This window comes from Mirounga leonina, unplaced genomic scaffold (genome assembly GCF_011800145.1).
Source record: "Mirounga leonina isolate KUSES-001 unplaced genomic scaffold, KU_Mleo_1.0 Mir_507, whole genome shotgun sequence".
NCBI lineage: Eukaryota > Metazoa > Chordata > Mammalia > Carnivora > Phocidae > Mirounga > Mirounga leonina.
In genome coordinates, this window is record NW_023270789.1 from 4,054,744 (window position 1) to 4,076,422 (window position 21,679).

General features: G+C 44.3%; 1 protein-coding gene across 1 annotated transcript in view; it reads left to right on the forward strand.

Annotated features, from left to right (window-relative positions):
* Positions 1 to 21,679, forward strand: part of CASQ2 (calsequestrin 2) — a 63,148-nt gene that overhangs the window by 2,617 nt on the left and 38,852 nt on the right. The window lies entirely within an intron of this gene.

Here is a 21,679-nt window from a genome sequence, read left to right on the forward strand (position 1 = left end):
AAGAAGGGCAAACAAAAAGCTACAGTGCAAGGGAGTCATTGTAATAGTAGAGCGACTACTAAGGTTCTCTGAGAGCACAAAGAGCAAAAGCCTGGCTCTCTGGCAGAGATGTGGAAGGCATGACAAGGAAGAACTGATTTGTGACAATGAGTAGAATTCACCAGGCAATAAGCAACGGCTGGGGAAGGAACTGTAAGAGCAAGGATTCTAAGAGCACTCAAGTATTTCCCTACCAAATTTTCCTAAAATTTGACCATGAGGGCCTCATTCCTATAGGGTAGGATTTTTGTCCCTACTTGGTTAGGGCCCTATGGGCAAGTCCTTTAAAATGTTCCCAAACACTTGTACCTGCATCTGACCAAGTTTGAGTTCTGAGTAAGAACAAGGTTTGATAAGCGGAAGGGAAGTAGGGAAAGAATGTAAGGTCACTAAAAGCTTAGGCAGAAAAAGGGCTAATAAAATGATACCAGGAGGCATCAAGCTCAAACTGCTGTCCAGTTTGGCTGGGTTCTAGCTCTGGAAGGCACCAGAGGTGGTGTGGTCTAGCTCTAGAAGGCACCAGGGGTGGTGTGGTCTAGCTCTGGAAGGCACCAGGGGTGATGCAGGGTACATAGTTTGGTGGAGGTGTTCTGTAGAGGCTTGCTGAATGAATGACATGTCAGATGAAATGTTGTCTTTGAGAACCATCTAGATTGTTCTGAACTCTTTACTTCAGAGTTGTGGCTTTGTAGTGATAGGACTCAAGCAGCTGGTAATCCCGATTCCTGGTTGGGCATTTCATCCACAAAATAGCACATACTCACTGAGAAATGTCAGAGTACATGGAAAAGAAAAAGAAAGGCAATAGAAATAGATCCAGAAAGAAACACAGTTCATGTCCTGAGAGATTTCTCTCCCATATTTTCTGTTTATATGTAAACATACATTTTTCAATGGGTTTGTACCATTTATACGGTTTTGTTTCCTGCTTTTTTCATGCCAATATATTGTGAGTATTCCTGTGTCATTACAGAGTTTTGTATTCTTGACAAACATAATGTTAATGCTGGCCTAGCATTCCATTGTATGACCATGCATATTTTTTTTTTGAAGATTTTATTTTTTTGACAGAGAGAGACATAGCGAGAGCAGGAACACAAGCAGGGGGAGTGGGAGAGGGAGAAGCAGGTTTCCCGCAGAGCAGGGAGCCCAATGTGGGACTCGATCCCAGGACCCTGGGATCATGACCTGAGCCGAGGGCAGACACTTAACGACTGAGCCACCCAGGCGCCCGACCATGCATATTTTTAAGACAATTGGCCTATTTGGGGATGTTGACACAATTTTCAGAGTTTTAAAAATCTTTGTTTAGATTTCCGTTGTATGGTTTTAATGGAAATTCTTTGACTTTTTTTTAGCTAGATGGAATTTTTTTCCATAAAATTATCTGCCACTTACATTTTTTTCTCCCATGAATTATTTTTCTGTGCCTTTCCCCCAGTTTTCTATTGAGGTGTCAATACCATTATAAAGCGAGTTGCAATTTTATATGCTGTTTCCTTCAGCTTCAGTCAAGACAGTACACGGAGTTACACCACAGTGGCCAAATTCTATTAGCATCGCAGAACTCAGACCCAAGAGGAGGATCTGCCCAATGATTTCGATTCCTCCTTGCTCTTTTGTTTCTTGCTTCTACTTCCCCCTTGAAACTGTAATGCAATCCACTGCTGCTATCATGTGTTGCAGAGAGAGTCCTCCAACGTCATCAATCTCTCTTGGGTTGGAATGCTTGAGAGGTGGTATGCTCTAAAACATGGGCTTCCGAATCAGATAGACTTGGGTCTAGTTCCCAAGGAAGAAGTCTGTCTGCGTTCAGGCTCCTTGTTTGTAAGGTGGAGACAGTGGTGGTATGATGATGAGTTAGCATGGCAAGAGCGTGGCTTCAGGCACATGGAAGGTACGTGACAAATACTGGCAACTTGCAGCCCGCGCTCCCCTTTGCAATGACAATTTTAGACACCACCCAGCCTAACCCCATCACTTTACAGACTGAGGACACCAGGCCACTTGCAGAGAGCTTAGGACTGGTAACCTGGTGCCATGTTGCTTATTCACAGCCAGCTAAGCCCCAGAGAGCAGGGGGGACTTGCCCGTGCTCACAGATTCTTGATGCCTGCCCCCCATGTGCAGCTTTCCCTCTGATCTCCAAGGCTTTGCTGAGTCTGTGCTTGATACACTCAGCCACTTTGCCCACACCATTAATGAACTAGGCCCCTTCCACATTCTCAGTCACAGTGCAGTCTGTCTTTGAGGGGTGCTTCCAGTTTTCTTCCAGCTCCTTCTAACCTACTCTTTCTCTCCACGGAGACATATGTTAAAGTTCTCCCTCTGGATTGGAAGCTTCCCGAGGTCAACCTGAATTCAAAGGAAACTTGGTAATAGAGAAAGTGGAAAAAGCAAATGGAATCAAATTCGTATGGGCAAGGACCAAAATCTGATTGTGAGTCAAAAACACAGCAGGATGAATGATCTGGGGGTGTGACAATGTGGCAGAAATGTACTTGGATGGCAGAAGGAGTCTGAGCGGGCTGTGCATAAGCTATATGGCATCCACATTAGGAATACCTGAGCTCCCTGGAAATTGCATTCTAAACACCCAACCCAGGTATGGGAACTTTACTTCTTCCTGCCCCGCCTGCCTTCACAGAGATATTATCCCCAAGTCCAAAGCCCACTTCCTTTCCTCTGCACCACTCCACTTCCAGGAAAACAGCATTCCAGCCTGAGTAAGAAGAAAGGAAAAAGGACCAAAACTTTTTCCTAGTGAGCTTCATGCTCATATAGAAATAATGTCTTGCTACCTCAACATCTCTAGAAGGAAAGGAGAAAGGAGACATGCATGGACCTTGGTTGTAGGATCTCTGGACATTCTATATCACATCTCATGTTCAAAGTTGGTACTATTAACTGTGTACGTGTGTTTTATGGGAGCAACTAAATAGGCCAACCTGTAACCAATATGCATTTATTGGATTAGGAGAAACCATGGGAAATCTTCTCAAGCAAGTTACGGAATGTTTTAGAACATGAAAATAAGTAATGTGAATCCCTGAACAGAAATATCAATTCGTCAAATATCCAGTGCTCTTACCAGACTCTGAGTCATGTTAGCATGAATACATGAATGAATGAGTCAGTGAACAGATGATGAACGAGCTGTGCTTTCCTCATTGTGAACGGTGACCACCGCTTCAGTTGTTTAGGATGAGCTAGGTCCTTTAGATGGGCAGGCAGCCTGGGGTCTTGCAGGAATAACCACACCATCCTGGTAGTTGCATGGCAGGTTGACCCAGTGCTCCTGGTATTTTTCAACAGACCTCAGCTAAGGTGCGAGGTCAGAGGCTGCTCCTCAGCGTCCCCCTGTGGAGACCTTCTGTTCTTCCTGCTTAAGGAGGTCTCACTTCCGCTCACCACATAAAAGCTGCTGCCATCCACATACAACCTGCCTGGCGGCTTTCTCCTAGGCCTTCTTAGATACTGAATACAGCATCATCACATAAAATGATTGGAAATGGCCTGTCTACCAGTAGGAAGACAGCTTGTTATCACCAATTTTCCAGTGCTGGTAAGCAGATTATTTTCCAATAATTTTTAATGGTGATTCTGGCACAGATTATTCATTAGGCCCTGTGGGGGGTGAGGAGGCTGGTTCCACCATCCTTAGCAGATCACGAAGCAGAATCCTGGTCAATGTAGGGCTCTGGGTTCTGTCGCTATTTAAGGAAGTCTCTTGATACTGCTGCTCCCAGTCTACCAAGGTCCCTAACAGACTGAGCTCCCTTCTCTATTCAGAACTTAGTCTCCTAACAATTTGCATATCAGTGAAATCTCTTTGGCTGGGAGTGAGTGACACAACCTCTTTAGACCCTGCAGTATGCCCAATGTCATTGACATGACTCTCGTGGATTTTCTGAGCATGGCCGTCCTCTTATATCCAACCTCAGATGAGGGAGCCATGCTCAGGAAAAGCAGACGACTGGAGCTCAGAGTGCCTGAAATTCTCTTACACTTGCTTTTTGATCCAGAGCAAGTCATGGCTAGGCACCTCATTTCACTCATCTATTAAACCAGTCATGTAGTTTCTATCAGTGAGTTAAAAGACTTAAATGAAAGCACGTGAATAAAAATTTCTTATAAAATTATAAAAAGCTGTACACGAATCAGATATTATTTTGTTATGCTGATTGCTATTTAGGAGATTAATCTATGTAGAATGCCTAAACCAGAGCCTGAAATATGCCCAGTGCTTATCAAATGCTAATTCTCTTCACCTGTTGCTTGAAATTCAGACCATGTTCTTGGTCAGTTGTACTAGTTCAGTTGTACTGGAATCACCAAGAGTTTTTAAAAAATACTGGCTACTGGGTGCGCCTGCATGGCTCAGTCAGTTGAGCCTCCAACTCTTGGTTTTGTCTCAGGTCATGATCTCAGGGTCCTGAGATTGAGCCCTGCATCAGACTCTGCTCAGAGGGAAGTCTGCTTGAGATTCTCTTTCTCCCACTTCCTCTGCCCTACCCCCCACCCCCCATTCACATGTGCACTCTTCCTCTCTCTCTCTCTCTCAAACTTAAAAAAAAAATACTGGTACCTGGGTCTCCTCCCCCCAGATACTGATTTAATTGGTGATGGGGTAACGGATGAATCCAGGTACTACAGTTTTTAAAAGCTCCGTGGGTGATTCTCATGTGCAGTCAAGCTTGTAGACACTTGAGACTTGATGCTCAGAATGCAGACCCCAGAGCAGGGGCAAAGGCATCACCTGGGTGCTCATTACATTTAAATGGGATCCTCCAAGCGATTCATAGGCATGTTAAAGTTTGCAAAGCACAGCTGTGATCTCTTGGGCTGGAGAAATTTTCCAGATGACCAGAATCATGTTACAACTACTTGATCTTTGGTCTGTTGACTCTCTCAAATGGTGTTGGAGCTGTTAGCATACCTCTGGTTTGAATTGTGGGCATAAGTTGGTTCTGGGCTGTGGGGGTTCAGGTCTGCTCTAGGGCCAAACAAGCCTCTTAGTATTCTCCCACTGTCCCCTCTCACAGCTAGTGACTAACATCTTGGACCTCCTCAAAAGGGGATGTTTGGGCCCATGGGAAGACTTACCCTACTTCTTTTGTCAGGGTACAGGATACGCCTTCAGAAGGGAAAAAACCATCTATTTGGTTGCTGTGTCACATTGCCCTTTTCCACAAAGAAATGACAAATCTGAGACCGTGGAGAATATGGGATACTAAGTTAACGTGTTTGACAGGAAACTATGGGAAAGCTGTTTAGAGCAAACTAGTGTTCTATAGCGTGAGACAACCCTATGACCACCCAAAGGGAAATATTCATTCTTTCATTTATCTATCACATATTCATACCTGCTTCCTTACAAGATGCAGATGAGGGGTGCCTAGGTGGTTCAGTCAGTTAAGCAGCTCATTCTTGGTTTCGTCTCAGGTCATGATCTCCAGGTCCTGGGATCAAGCCTGGGTCGGGCTCCGAGCTCAGCGGGGAGTCTGCTTAAAGATTCTCTCTCTCCCTCTCTTCCCTCTCCCTCTGCTCCTCCCCCTGGCTCATGTGCTCGTTCTCTTTCTCTCTCAAATAAATAAATAAATCTTTTTAAAAAAACCAAAATGCAGATGACATGGCTCCCTATAGCTAAAGAGATGTTCTTTTATTAATGCTAAGAACTCACTTCCTTTAATTCTTTGCTTAAATGACACTTTATGAAAGAAGTTATTTCCCTGACCTCCATAGCCCACTCTCCAAGGACTCCTTTTAACCTCTCTTCCCTACTCTGTTTTTCTCCATAGCGCTCGGCTGACGCATTGCCCATTGTTTGACACCCTTACAGAATGTAAAATCCACAGAGGCAAAAGCAAAGTGTTCTCTTCATTGCTGTATGCCAGCACCTACGTTAGTATCTGGCTCATGGTGGGCACTCAGCAGTGTTTGTTGAGTGAATGTTAAATGAACAGAAGAGAAGAAGGAGAAGGGAGATAGCACTTATTATGAATTTACCATAAACCATACCCAATATGGGCGCTTTATATATATTATTTTACTTAATTCTTACAGCATTTTTTCACAATGTATGCAAAGAAATGATCCCAAAAGTTAAGTAGAAATTGCCCAAAGTCACAAAGCTATAAAATGGCAGAGGAGGAATCAGGACTTGAACTCATATCTATTTGGTTCCAAATGACATGTTCCTTCCATGACACCAAGGAACAGCTGAAAGGGATTGCTTTGTGTTTGTAAGCAGTGCCAACTTACAAAGGGACAAGTGTCTTTAATTTGTATTCTGGATTTTCACCCACACTTGAGCAACATTTAAGTGTACAGTTGGACTATGTTGTACCGAAATGACCAGTGTGAGCAAATGGGCTAATGCTTCACACCTACTTAGGATTTAATAGAAATCCAGCAAAACCTGGATGGATGGATGGATGGATGGATGGATGGATGGATGGATGGATGGATGAAAAGAGAGAGAAGGAAAGACAAGCAATTATAAATCTATTGCCTATATCAAAAATATATTTCTCCTGGATCTCTTTTTAAAGTTAAATTAATTTAAAAAAGCATTGAGTGGAAAGGCATAAAATTAGGTTGACTGTCAGATTCAGGGATGTTTTTGTCATCCTTGATTTGTCCCACTGAAAAATGGGTAAAACTGATTTTTTTTTTTTAAAGATTTTGTTTATTTGACAAAGAGAGATACAGCGAGAGAGGGAACACAAGCAGGGGGAGTGGGAGAGGGAGAAGCAGGCTTCCCGCGGAGCAGGGAGCCCGATGTAGGGCTTGATCCCAGGACCCTGGGATCAGGACCCGAGCCGAAGGCAGATGCTTAACGACTGAGCCACCCAGGCGCCCCTAAAACTGATTTTTTTTAAACCACAGGACACTCAATCTCAAGTATATATCCAGCACAAGCAGAAACCTCTGGGCTCTGTAAGGCTGACCCTGCCTTCAGACCTATTTAGCACTGGCAATTGTCCCTACAATTGCATTTCTAAACCCCAAGAGAGAAAGGCAAAATGAACTTGCTGGAGTCAAGTAAATCTACAGATGGAATGATGTGGGAGCCGTGGGCAGAGAATAGCAACTCACACAGGATTCAGGTATTTCTTCCAACTGTTCACTGCCCAAAAATGGCAACCTCCAAACTTGCACCTGCTGCCCTCTGTAAAATCAGATGAGGTCAGGCTTATTTTGGTTTGGCTTTGGGAAAGAGTCCTCCCCTAGAGCCAGTGCTCTCTCAGATGATGTGTACCCATGCCCACTCTGAAACTGCAGATCTCCCTAGAGCCCAAGTGCCGCCCAAATATCTGATGAGAGTTTACTGTGCACTTCCCAGGGGCAGATGGTGGAAAGATAGAAGTGCTATTAGAAGATCATGGCTTGAATTGATGGAAGGAGATTAATTCTCCTTCCACCTAGAGAATTAATAGAGATTTTACAAGATGGAAAACACACTATTGATTCAGAAGTTTTTAGACCACTGGAACTTTCTTCTCTCACTCTAATACTGGATTCCAAACAGGGTGTCTGGCCATGATATCCATTAGGTAGACCTTCTACCAATGTTATACATTTTTTAAGTGGAGACCTGACATACCCTGAAAGTCACCACTATAAGGCTATTATAGGGTAAAGCAGTAAGATAAAAAGTCAGAAATAAAATGTTTCAGAATCACACGGTTTTTCTTTAAAAACAGCAGCCCAACTCTCTTGTAGTTTGAGCTTCACTGGTTGGTCTAGAGGATTTTTGTATCATTAACAGCTCAGCCTTAGCATCTAAAATGACTTCTTCCACCAAGAAAGCCAGCCCTCCAAAGTACCGAGTCTGTGCCACAGAGCCTCGGAGGCTCCCTCTTCTATCAACTGAATGTGATTTTATCCGGATAAGCTGTTTCTGTTTGGCCCGCCATGCAGGAAGATGGCCAGCACGCCATCTTGCAGTGTGCTGGGCTGGGTGGGCCAAAGCCGCTTCTGAGTGCCCGCAGAGCCTGTTCCAGGAATGCCTGCCGCCCCACGCCAGGCAGGCCTCTCCTTACCATCTGCTGTGTGCTGGGCAGGGGGGCAGACCAGGCGAGCCAGCAGGTACTCCCTCACACGCTCACCTGCCTCTACTTCACACCGACACGCACAGCCAATGTGGCTCAGGACACCAAACGGATCTGACCACACACTCCCGATTTATTTATGAAGGAAACAGAGAGCATCCCCCAGATTTACAGGAAAAAGTGAATGCGATGCTCAGTATTGCCTGACAAAGAAGCACACGCTTTGGAGTGAGACCCACCTGGTTGCGGTCCTTGCAGTTGCGTGTGATCACAGGCAGGTCCCTTGGCTCCTCCAGGCTTCCTTGTAACAATACCTTCAGCACAGAGTCTTACAGAGAGAAAATAGGTGATGTGTAAAGTGAGTGGCACATGTGTGGTGCCCAGTAAAGGGCTGTTCTTGAGATTCCTGTGTACGCAAAAGCATGTCGCAAGCTCCAGCTAGCCCCACGCGCTGGATGTCCGCGGTTCGTTGTCATTAGTGGATGCCATCAAAGTAAATCGTTGTCATTAGTGGATGCCATCAAAGTAAATACTGGTCACACATTTCATAAAGTTCAGCCAAGCAGGGACAGGCATCCCTTCTACTTTTCATGGCACACTGCGGGAGCAGCAAGTCAAGAGCTCCTGGTCTTGTCATTGTTTTACATTGAAGAGGCCTTTCTATTAGCTGAAGCACCCTCTGCCTTTTTTCTTTTCCTTTTTTTTTTTTTTTAAAGATTTTATTTATTTATTTGAGAGAGAGGGAGAGCATGAGTTGGGGAGGGGGGCAGAGGGAGAAGAAGCAGAATCCCCCCAAGCAGGGAGCCCAACACGGGGCCAGATCCCAGGACCCTGAGATCATGACCTGAGCCAAAGGCAGACACTTAACAGATTGAGCCACCCAGGCGCCCCCTTTTTTTCCTTTTCTTTTTCTTTTTTTTTTTTGATAAGGTGCACCAACCTATGGCAGGTTTAGTTAAAAAAGTGCTGATCTCTCCCTGGCTCCAGGAACGTAGTGACTTACTTTGTGGGACCCTTGAGACAGGCTGAGGAGGGGGCTACCAGAAGAAGTCAGGTTTGGGGCTGCCAGACGACATTTTCACCACCTCTCGGGCACAGAACTCTGCTGAGAAAAATGGTAAGGGGCACGGTCTGGTCCCATGTCAGCCAAAGCCATTTAAAAAAAAAAAAATTCCATTGCAATAATGCTTTCAGCATGAAAAGGAAAAAACCTGACCTTTCTCATTCAGCCAGTTTGGACATCGCAAGATGCTACATGATAAAAGATTGGGATTGTATGTTAGAGACCGTTGTAAAGCAGTGGGTCTCAGTGTGTGGGCCTGGGACCAGCATCACCAAGGACGTATTTCTTGTCATAAATGCAAATGCTTGGGTCCCATCGCAGACCTGCTGAATCAAAAACTCTGAGGTGGGCCCAGGAATCTGTGTTTTTACAAGGCTTCCCTCCAGGTAATGCTGAAACCACCAGGTTAGTGTTACGGGGTTGCCCCAAGTGAATTCGGAAGGAACAAACATTCCCTAAGCACTTGCTTCCATGCTACTTCTACAAGAATTAGATCTCATTTTTAAAGATTATTTATATATGTATGTATGTATGTATTTATTATTTGATAGAGCACGCGCGAGAGAGAGCACGAGTAGGGGGAGTGGCAGGCAGAGGGAGAGGGAGAAGCAGACTCCTCGCTGAGCAGGGAGCCTGATGTGGGGCTCGATCCCAGGACCCTGGGATCATGACCCGAGCTGGAGGCAGATGCTTAACGACTGAGCCACCCAGGCACCCTAGATCTCATTTTTAGATTAGAAAATTGAGATCAGAGAAGTTGGGACCTGCTCAGAGTCTCAGTAGCAGAGCCAGGATTTGGCCAGGGGCCTCTCTGAGCCCAGGTGCACAGAGAGGAATGTAATGGATGAGAGCCTGGACTCTGGAGCCACAGGGTCAGGCTGGAACCCAGCTACGTTACGTAAGTGCTGTGTGGCCTTAGGCAAGTTGGTTGACCTCTCTATGCCTGCATTTCCTCATCTACAGACTTCTGCTTTTGTGGGTTTTGAGAAGATCCAATAAGATAATCCATGTAAGGGACTGGAGCAGTATCTGGCGTATAGTAAACACCCAATGGGTGCTATTTTTATTATTGTTACGCTGCTTCTCAACATGGTGGAAAGAACACACAGCTTTGGTCCTTGGGTCTCTTCCCTGGCATTGACCAAAGACGGAGCCTAAGAGCGCCAGTAGGAACAATCAACAGTCTCCCTCTTCCCCAAAGCTCTCCTGGAGGCCACCCATTCCAGCCTCCAGAGGCCCCAGTATTTACTCCAGTCTCATAAAATAGGTGTTCCACTCCCTCGCCTGCCTCTTGCATGAGACCATCACGTGCCAACGCCCAGCTATACATAGCCCGGGCCTCATCCGAGGGTGGCAGAAAGTGACAGATTACTGGGGATAAACGTCAGCTCTCCAGTTCCAAGGGAGGACACGCAGTTGTTGAATTACTTGACGTGTCGCCAGATGGTATCAGGGACAGTGGGTGAAAACAGTGTGCTTCTTGGCTTACATGGAAAAAGCAGGATTGTAGCCAGGGTATTTTTAATGACCGGCCTGAGGGACATTCACTTTGAGCAAAGATCTGTGACATTTTTTACCCAGGCTCCTCAGTCCTCGATTTTGTGCAGATTCTTGACCCTGCAGAAGGTACCCCTCCCCCAACACTCAGTTCCCTTTAACGGAACCGCCCATGCCTTCCCCACCTTCCCTCTGACCATGAGATGTGGTACCAATGTAGCTTTCTTCAGTCCATTCCAGGAGTTGAGGAGTGCCATGAAGGGACTGCACTTGGAGGGACAAACACGGGGCCCCTGATGGTCTGCATCTGCTGTCCCAAGGCCCAGAGAGTGGTCACGTGGCCCTTGGGACGTGCCCCCTAGTGCTGCTGGATGACTCTCTCCTGCCTTTCATGGGCAGACTTCTTGAACCAGTGATCCACACCTGCTCTAACATGTCCTTGCCACCCACTCAACTGCTTAACTCCCAGGGCTTTGGCTTTTGGCCCAGCTTTTCTCTAAAAGGTCACCAGTGACTTACCAGTCCTGAAAGGAGAGACCTCGTGGTGGTCCCACTGTCCGTGACTCCCTGCAATACTTGATCCGACCACCTGCTCCTTCTCGAGCTTCTCTCCTGCTGTGCCTTTGGAGTCACCACACTATGTTCCCTGCCCTCCTCCGATTTCTGCCCCCCCACTCCTCCCTGCCTCCAGGGCATGCTTCCGCCCTGTGGTTTTCTCACACACTGGCCTTCCTGAAGATGCCACCTGCCCTTATGCCCCCACCTTTCACCTCCACGGCTCCGTTTGGGACCTCTCCCCCTGAGCGCCAGGTTGGCACCTCCAGCGCTTGATTGGATTTTGATTGCCATGAACACATTGCATCTAAATCCAAGCTGAGAACTTCGCCTCCGGTTCTGGCATGCCCCCCTGATGTCACTGTTTTGTCCTTCAGTCTGTTTCCTGGCCTCCTCTTGCCTCCTCTTTTTGTGAGGTCTCCGTCCCTTCTCTCTCCATAGCCACTGAAGAGTTGTCAGTCTGACTGACTCTCCACTTGTAACATCACCTCCCACGTTGCATCCGTCCCCTTGCCGCCGCCTCAGTCTGAGACCAGTCGTCTTCCATTCAGACAATGGCATCAGCCTCAACTGGTCACCTTTCCTTTCCAGTCTCCTTCCTGTCTGTCTGGTCTATGCCCTCAGATGGACCCTCCTCAAACTCCAATTAGCTGTATTGTTCTCCTACCCAAATACTTCCAGCTCAGAACCGCTCGTCCTCATACTCAAATCCTTTACCCTCTTTTTCTCGTGTGCCTTAAATACACCACTCCATTCAGCACCCTCAAGTAAGCTCTCTGCTCAAGTAAGCCAGCCTGTTCTATACCCATCCTGCACATCTGCATCTCTAAACCTCCGCTCTGCCATCTTGGCTTCCTGAGACGCCCTCGCTGCTGGCCTCTGCCTATCCATGTGCTGCTCCTTGGTCAAGGTCTAAGGGGCCTCTCCTCTCCCAAGCAGTCTCTTCTTGTATTCATTCATTTCCTTGAGAAACTAATTGTGTTTTTAGTTACTGCAAGGTAGTGGTGTGGCTCCAGCTCTTCTGATTTTTCAAGGAAAGCCAGAAATCTCAATTTCCATGTGAAATTGCTTAATTTAAAAATTTTTACACCATGCTGTAAAGATGGTACCTACCAGAGGCACATAGTACCTTAAAATTACAATTTACAGACTACTTCATGTGCAACATAAATATGAAATAGTAATACATTCAGTGTACAGAGACAAAAGAGAGTAACAATTCTACTTTCAGGATAGGTTTTGGGTCTATAAAAGTAGATTTTCTTGCAAATCAGGAGTTGAATGTTCATCCTACGAATTTGGGATTTAAATGACAGGACAAAAATATGGCAGTGTTCATCACTTTTTCATTTTACAGGTGAATTTAGTGATATAACATTTCCATCAGTTAATGTAACCAGATGACTTTAAAATCTTCTTTAAAAAAAAAGATTTTATTTATTTATTTGAGAGAGAGAATGAGAGAGAGAGAGAGAGAGCATGAGAGGGGGGAGGGTCAGAGGGAGAAGCAGACTCCCCACTGAGCAGGGAGCCCGATGCAGGACTCGATCCTGGGACTCCAGGATCATGACCTGAGCTGAAGGCAGTTGCTTAACCAACTGAGCCACCCAGGTGCCCAAAATCTTCTTTTTTTTAAATTTTATGAAAATATTCAATGAAACAAATTTATTTATTTATTATTTGTTTGTTTGTTTGTTTGTTTGTTTGTTTATTTTAGAGAGGGAGGAAGAAAGGTGGTGGTAGGGGCAGAGGGAGAGAGAGAATCTTAAGCAGGCTCTGCACCCAGTATAGAGCCCAACTCGGGGCTCCATCTCACAGCCCTGAGATCATGACTGGAGCTGAAATCAAGAGTCAGAGGCTTAACTGACTGAGCTACCCAGGAGCCTCTCAGTGAAACAACTTTTATTGAGATATAACTGACATACAATATTGTATTAATTTTAGGTGTACAACATAATGATTTGATGCATATGTATATTGTGAAATGATCCACCACAGTACGTTTACCTAACACATCCATCACTGTACATAGTTACTAATTTTTTGTGTGTGATGAGAACATTTAAGATCTATTCTCTTAGCAACTGTCAGACATACAATACAGTATTACTAACTATACCCATTATGCTGTATTTACATCCCCAGGACTTATTTTTCTTAGAGCTGGAAGTTTGTACCTTTTGACCCCCTTCATTCATTTCACCCACCCCACCACCACCTCTGCCAACCACTCATCTGTTCTCTGTATCTACGAGTTCAGTTTTGTTTTGTTTATAGATTCCACAATTCAAATCAGATCATACTAAGGGCAAGGAACTAATATTTTTTGAGATCCATTCTGGTCAGGTACTCTAAAGGGAGAGCATGGGGAGAAAAACAGACATGGACAGGGAGCTTACAGCTATCAAATGAGTAAGTATAGCTAAACGATTGTATAAGTCAAGGTGTGCTTACGACCTGAGAAAGTGTAAAGAAAGAGCACAGGGTGTCTTGGACAAGAGTACAAAAGGCACCTGATTCAGACTGGGGTTCAGGGAATGCCTTTTGAGGAACTGACGTTTACGTGTAGCCTTCAAGGATAGTCGGAGTTGGAGACTTATGGAGAAAAGGGTCTCCTAGAAAGAGGGAAGGGCGTATGTGGAAGCAGAGTGCGTTCAGTGCCTTTCTGTGGGTAGAACCAGGCATTCCCTGCAGGCACCTGCAGCCAGTGCCCAGCCTAGGGCTTAGGGACACGGCCCAACAGGGACACCCCATGCAAAGACCTCCTGAGGCAGGAAAGAACTTGATGGTCTGAGGAACTGAAGAAGGTATATTAAGTAAGAGGCAGAGTGGCCCCAAATGAGGTTAGAGAGGCAGGCAGGCCAAATGGTACGGGGCCCTGTTGGCCGTGTTAGGGATTTTAGATTTCATTCTGAGTGCATGAAAGTTAAATCCACGCTAATCACAGCCCACTGGGCTGTGCGTGATTTGACCTCCCAGCCCACGAGCTCTCTCTCTCTCTCTCTAATTCTCCATAACCCTTGTTTTCTACCTTTTTTTCCTCCATACTTACCAGTTAATTTTTCATTAGCTTCCTCCTTAATGAAATCACAGGGTCCTTGACACTCTCTTACACACTTCTATTGGGCACATACCTCAATCAAAGCAGGTCCTCGATGAATAGTTTTGTTTTCTTCCCATTCCAATACATTAGGCTTTGGTCCTTTTGAATTGGCACAAGGTCTAGAAACTTACCCAGCTGTCATAATATTAAGAAAAAATATATAACATTTATTAAGCACTTACTGTATGCCAATACTGTGTGAACAACTTTATGTGCATTATCTCATTTAATCTTCAAAACAGCTTCTTGAAATAGATATTGTTATTGTCCATGTTTTATAGCAGAGTCCCAGCACTTGCGATCCAGTTGGGAATCCAGGTCTTTGATGCCCAGCATTGTATTATTAACCACTGGGTCAAACTATTTAAAGATGGGATTCAATTATTCATTTCAAGATGAGATCTACTTTGATTACGTCATTGTAGAGATAACAATGGTGCAATAAATACCTATATAATGCAATAAAAAGAGAGAGAGAAAGGCTATACTATGAATATCTACTTATTTACACTGACTTTTGCATATTACTTAGCATAACTTTTTTTTTTTTGTAAAGTTGGTTTGTACTCAAAAGAATCATCTAGAGTCAAAGCAGATCCTAATGTTTCTGGAAAGAATGAGCACTGCACCAGTGCCCAGGTCTGTATGTACCAACCAATAAGTGACAACTTCATCCTCTGGCATGGACAATAGACAAGACCATCTGAGAAGTAACCAACCAAACAAACAAACAAAACCAGCGGGGGGAAGATTACAAGTCAACAGGAGAAAATTGCAGTCAGGTCGGAAAAGAGTATTCCAGTTTTCTGAGAATTCAGGAGACATATTGACTCTCTCTTTTTTTCTCTTCCTCATATTTGTAACTCTTTTTTTTTTTTAAGATTTTATTTATTTATTTGACAGAGAGAGACACAGCAAGAGAGGAAACACAAGCAGGGGGAATGGGAAAGGGAGAAGCAGGCTCCCCGCAGAGCAGGGACCCTGATGCGGGGCTCGATCCCAGGACCCTGGGATCATGACCTGAGCTGAAGGCAGTCGCTTACCCAACTGAGCCACCCAGACGCCCCTGTATTTGTAACTCTTAATCAGTGTAATTAGTGACAATTGCCTCTTCCCACTTTGGCTCAAAAGTCCCTTGAACTTATGAAGTGCTTGGGCCAGTCCATCCATTCATCCAAAGTATGCTGAGTCTCTCTAAGGAGCTATATGAGAGACCAGAGGCACAAAATGGGGTCCTTCTCCTTAGGGAAGAAAGACGGACAGTATAGAAGAGGTTTATACATGACTCTAATGACTGCAAAGTCAGTGTCAGAGTGCCATGTCCCTGCCATGGGCTATTGGAATTCACAGAAGGGAGGCTGGAGTGAAAGATGAGCCCGGAGCTGGCTTTGCAGCCAGGAGTGCCAAGGCTAGCAGCAACTGAGAGCGTGCAGTGAGACTGGGCTGCAGGAGAGTGGAGAAGGGAACATAGGAGCTGGAGATTTAGGACCAGAGCAAAGGTGGAGACAAGATGGAGTCAAGTTGGAGAGGCAGACAATGTCCGGCTGGCCCCATCAGCTTGGCGGGGATTGTTGGTCCTGGGGGGGGCTGGGTCATGTCAGGACTCAGCCCGGGAGGGCCTGGGCTTTCACCCCAGACGTTCTCCCCCAACCTAGTCTCACTGCTCTCTCTTGGGTTGCTGCCAGCACTGGCCATGTAGGGTGCTTGCTAGGGCTGACGGGAGTGATGACAGAGCTCAAGTGGGCAGGCTTTGGCCTAATCAGGGTGGGAGGCGAGAGTGACAGGACACTGCAGGGACTGTGCCTATGGGTGCCAAGGAGGAGGTGGGCAGGTCTCAGCTAGTAGCATGGGTTTCTGGCCCATCTGGGACTGTGAGCTCTGTCCATCCCTCTGTTTTTAGGACAGTAACTGGCTATGCTTAGTTAAAAAGGAAACCCAAGAAACAGGACTGAGCTTGTCTGAGATAGCACCTCTCTCTCATATGGGTTCAAAAGTCAGATATAAATATGGATAAGGTAACTAGAGGCTATGCTTTCCACGCCTAGAGGAGGCACGCCTTTACATCTACCTAAAGCCCAAGAAAAAATGTGCTATAGGCCTAGGAGAGGTCAGGGGTAAAATTCTGTTTAATTCTCAGAGTTCATCGCTTATATTCTCACTATTATTAATATTTCTCTCCTATGCCTAAGGTAGAGGGGTCAACAGAGCAAAGCATGGGCCTGAGGGTCACAGTTGAAAAATATTCTACTGTATCACTTTTGGATGAACTGACCATCATTTATAGCAGTGCTTTCCAGAGCGTGGTATGTGGCCTGAGATCTGCTGTGTCAGAATCATGGGGTGTGGTAGTGCAGCTTTTAAAAACGTACATCTCGGAACCCCACCCCAGCTCTGTTCTCTACTTTCTGCTGCTGAGGCCCAGGAAGCCCCAGTTTATTTTATTTTATTTTATTTTAAGATTTTATTTATTTATTTGACAGAGAGAGAGAGAGAGCGAGAGCAGGAACACAAGCAGGGGGAGTGGGAGAGGGAGAAGCAGGCTTCCTGCTGAGCAGAGAGCCCGATGCGGGGCTCAATCCCAAGACCCTGGGATCATGACCTGAGCTGAAGGCAGACGCTTAATGACTGAGCCACCCAGGCACCCCGAGGAAGCCCCATTTTAGCCTGTGATTTAAATGCATGCTGAAGTTTAGGAATCACTGCTAGGGGCTCATGCTCCAGGAGTAGGAAAACTTACTAATATCACAAAGCCATTAGGTCTCACCATCATTAATTTTGGATGATAGACAAGGGAACATTTAAATCAACATTTTGATAGCACTAAGTAGGGCAGAGTGGCTTATATGTCTACATTTCAAAAATGACCTTGTCTAATGAATTGAAGGCAATAGACAAAAGCCAAGTGACTTTGCAGAAAGATTGGCCTGTTTAAGCATTGCAGGAAAGCTCAGATGAGTCATCACATAAACACTGATGATGATGTCTTTCATCCTAAGCCTTCCCTAGTCTCGGCCAAAATCCAAGGAAAGGAGAGAAAACTGCCCTAGGGGCAGGTGGTGCCATATGTTGCCTGCCCCTCCACCCCCAGTCACCAGGGGCACTCCACAGAGCAGCTTCTGTGCTGTGACCAATACGCTTAGCCTTAAAGGAACCGAGGTGGTTAGGAGCAGAGGGCAAGAAAGGGAATGGGGAGCATGTGAGAAGGTTAAGGAGGGAAGAATGAATCGACAAAGAAAGTCCTCAAAGAAGTTAAAACAAGAAAGGAAATCCAAGGAAGAAGCCACAGATGCCGGGAACAGTGGAGGGGGACATAGGAATGAAGAGAAAATGAGAGAAGCAACCACAGAAGAGGAAGCAGAGGGATTTACAACACAGACTGTAGAGCCAAATAGATCCAGGCTCACTCCACCAAGAAAACAAGAAATCTTAAAGGTATGTGCACCAAAGAACAGAACGGCAAAATATGTGCAACAAAAACTGATAGAACTGAAAGGAAAAGTAGACAAATTCCTAAGATTGAGAACAAAGCATAGAGGTCCACTTTTACTACCTTTATTCAATATAATGCTGGAAGTTCTTGTTAATCAATAAGGAAACACAAAAAAATAAAAGGCATACAGATTATCCATATTTGTAAATGACAGAATTGTCTACATAGAAAATCCAAGGGAATCTGCAAAAACAAGACAGAAACCCCTTAGAATTGATAATAGTTTAGCAGGGTTGCAAGATACAAAATAAACATGCACAAACCAATTATATATCTATTTACTGTCAATAAACACATGGACACCAAAATTTAAAATACACTACTATTAAAATCACTCAAAACATTTAAATACTTAGGTAGAAACCCAACAAAACATGCATAAGACTTGTATGCTAACAACTACATAATGCTGATGAGAGAAGTCAAAGAAGATCTAACTAAATGTTCATGAGTTGGAAGACACCATAGTAAATATGTCAACTCTCCCTAAGTTAACATACAGATTTAAAGATTCAATGCAATTTCTGTGAAAATCCTAGAAATATTTTTTGTAATTATACACAAGATTATTCTGAAGTTTATATGGAAATGCAAAGGAACTAAACTTGCTAAAGCTATTTTGAAAAAGAAGATCATGTGGGAGGTGCCTGGCTGGCTCAGTCAGGGAAGCATGCAACTCTTGATGCCAGGGTTGTGAGTTCAAGACCTACGTTGGGTGTAGAAATTACATAAAAATAAAATCTTTAAAAAAAAAAAAAGAATTGTGTGGGAAGAGGCAGTCTACTCACCTTCAAGGTCTATTATATAGTGACTGTAATCAAGATCATGTGATATTGGCAGACAGAAGAGAGAAAGCAGCAATAGATCCACATAATTATGTCAACTGATCTTTGACAAAGGTGCAAAAGCAATTCAATGGAGGAGAGATATACTTTTTAACAGTGGTGCTGGACAAAAAAAAAAAAGAACTTCAACATAAATCTCACACCTTACCAAAATATAGCTCAAAATGGATCATGAGCTTAAAAGTAAAATTAAAATTAAAACTATACAAATTTTAGAAAAAGAGGGCACCTGGGTGGCTCAGTTGGTTAAGCATCTGATTCTTGATTTTGGCTCAGGTCGTGATCTCAGGGTCCTGGGATTGAGCCCTGCATCGGGCTCCCCACTCAGTGGAGAGTCTGCTTCAGGATTCTCTCTCTCCCTCTGCCCCTGCCCCTGCTTGCTCATGCATGCCTGCACGCACTCTCTCTCTCTAACATAAATAAATAAATCTTTCACAAAAGATTTTTAGAAAATGAGTTAGGAGAAAATTTCAAGATATAGTGCTAAACAAAGAGTTCTTAGACTTAACACTAAAGGTGCAATCCATGGAGAAGCTGATAAATTGGACTTGATCAAAATTAAAAACCTTTCTTCTGTGAAAGGCCCTATTAAGAAGATAAAAAGATAAGCTACAGAGTGAGAGAAATATTCATGAACCACATCTCTGACAAAGGACTAATATTAAAAAGCTCTCAAAACTCAACAACCAAAAAGCAACCCATTTACACATGAAAAAGTGCTCAACATCACTCGGCATCAGGGGAATACAAATCAAAACCTCAATGAGGGGGCGCCTGGGTGGCTCAGTCGTTAAGCGTCTGCCTTCGACTCAGGTCATGATCCCAGGATCCTGGGATCGAGCCCCACATCGGGCTCCCTGCACTGCAGGGAAGCCTGCTTCTCCCTCTCCCACTACCCCCCACTTGTGTTCCTGTTCTTGCTATGTCTCTCTCTGTCAAATAAATAAAATCTTTAAAAAAAAAAACACACAAAAAAAACCCCTCAATGAGATACCACCTCACACCAGTCAGAATGGCTAAAATTAACAAGTCAGGAAACGACAAATGTTGGAGAGGATGCGGAGAAAAGGGAACCCTCCTACACTGTTGGTGGGAATGCAAGCTGGTGCAGCCACTCTGGAAAACAGTATGAAGGTTCCTCAAGAAGTTGGAAATAGAGCTACCCTATGACCCAGCAATTGCACTACTGGGTATTTACCCCAAAGATACAAATGTAGGGATCTGAAGGGGCACATGCACCTCAATGTTTATAGCAGCAATGTCCACAATAGGCAAACTATGGAAAGAGCCTAGATGTCCATCAACAGATGAATGGATAAAGAAGATGTGGTATATGTCTACAATGGAATATTATGCAGCCATCAAAAATGAAATCTTGGAATTTGCAACGATGTGAATGGAACTAGAGGGTATTATGCTAAGTGAAATAAGTCAATCAGAGAAAGATAAGTATCATATGATCTCACTGATATGAAAAATTTGAGAAACAAGACAGAGGATTATAGGGGAAGGGAGGGAAAAATGAAACAAGATGAAAACGGAGTGGGAGACAAACCATAAGAGACTCTTAATCTCAGGAAACAAACTGAGGGTTGCTGGAGGGGAGAAGGGTGGAAGAGATGGGGTGGCTGGGTGACAGACATTGGGGAGGGTATGTGCTATGGTGAGCGCTGTGAATTGTGTAAGACTGATGAATCACAGACCTGTACCCCTGAAACAAATAATACATTATATGTTAAAAACAACAACAACAACAAAAAAACAACTCATTTCGTAAAGAGGCAAAAACCTGAACAAGAATTTCATGGAAAAGAAGATACAGATGTCAAATAAGTACATGAAAAAATGTTCGGCCTCATTAGACATTAGGGAAATGCAAATTAAAACCAAAATGAAATATCACTACACATCTGTTAAAATGGCTAAAATTAAAAATAATGATAACTCCAAATGCTGGCAAGGATGTGGAAGAACTGAATCACTCATCACTACATTGCTGGTGGGAACGTAACGTGGCACAGCTACTCAGGAAGACAGTTTGGCGGTTTCTTTAAATATTAAACCTGCAATTACTATACTCAGCAATCACTCCCCTGATCATGTTTCCTAGAGTAATTAAAACCAACCTTCACAAAAAACCTGTACACTAATGGTTGTAGCAGTTTTGTTCATGATAGCCAAAAACTTTAAACAACCCAGATGTCCTTAAATGTATGAATAATTGACCAAACCATAGTACCTCCATAGCATGGGAATACTACTCAGCAATTTAAAAAATAAATGACCTTTTGATATGCACAAAAATCTCAATGAATCTCCAAAGAAATATGATGGTGAAAGAAGCTAATCCCAAAATGTTACATGATTCAGCTTATGTAACATTCTTGAAGTGAAAAGGTTATAGAAATCTTTTTAAGAAGGGGATGAGGGCGGGAGCAAGCAGATATGACTATAAAGGGTTAACATGAGGGGTCCTTGTGGTTATGGATATGTTCTGTATCTTGACCATATCAATGCCAAAGTCTAGTTTGTGATATTGTATTGCAGTTTCGCAAGATGTTACTTTGGGGGAAACTGGGTGAAATGTACAAGGGATCTCTGTATTACTTCTTAGAATTGCACGGTGATCTAAAATTACCTTTTTAAAAAAGTTTAAAGAAAAGTGCTATTAATATTTCATGATCTCTCTAGTAGTTCTCCACTGTTTTTATTTAAGCACCCATTCACCAAATGGCAAGACCTAGACCTCAGTCAGTTAGGCCTCCCTGCTTCCTTAGATCTGAGTTTCAGGGAGGTTAACATGATGCCAATCCCGCGTTTGGTGTCATCATCTGTGCCGATGTCCACCCAGAGTAGCTTCCAGCCATCAGTCCACCTAGGACACTGCTCCACCCTCTTCCTCGTTGTGGCTAATGGTTCCGTTCCAATGTACCACCAGTTCTTCCTCTCAGTGGGCTGTGGGAACACTTCAGAAGCCATCTTGGGTCTATCTGCACTGACACACCCAGTGCACATTACTACTTCACAAGG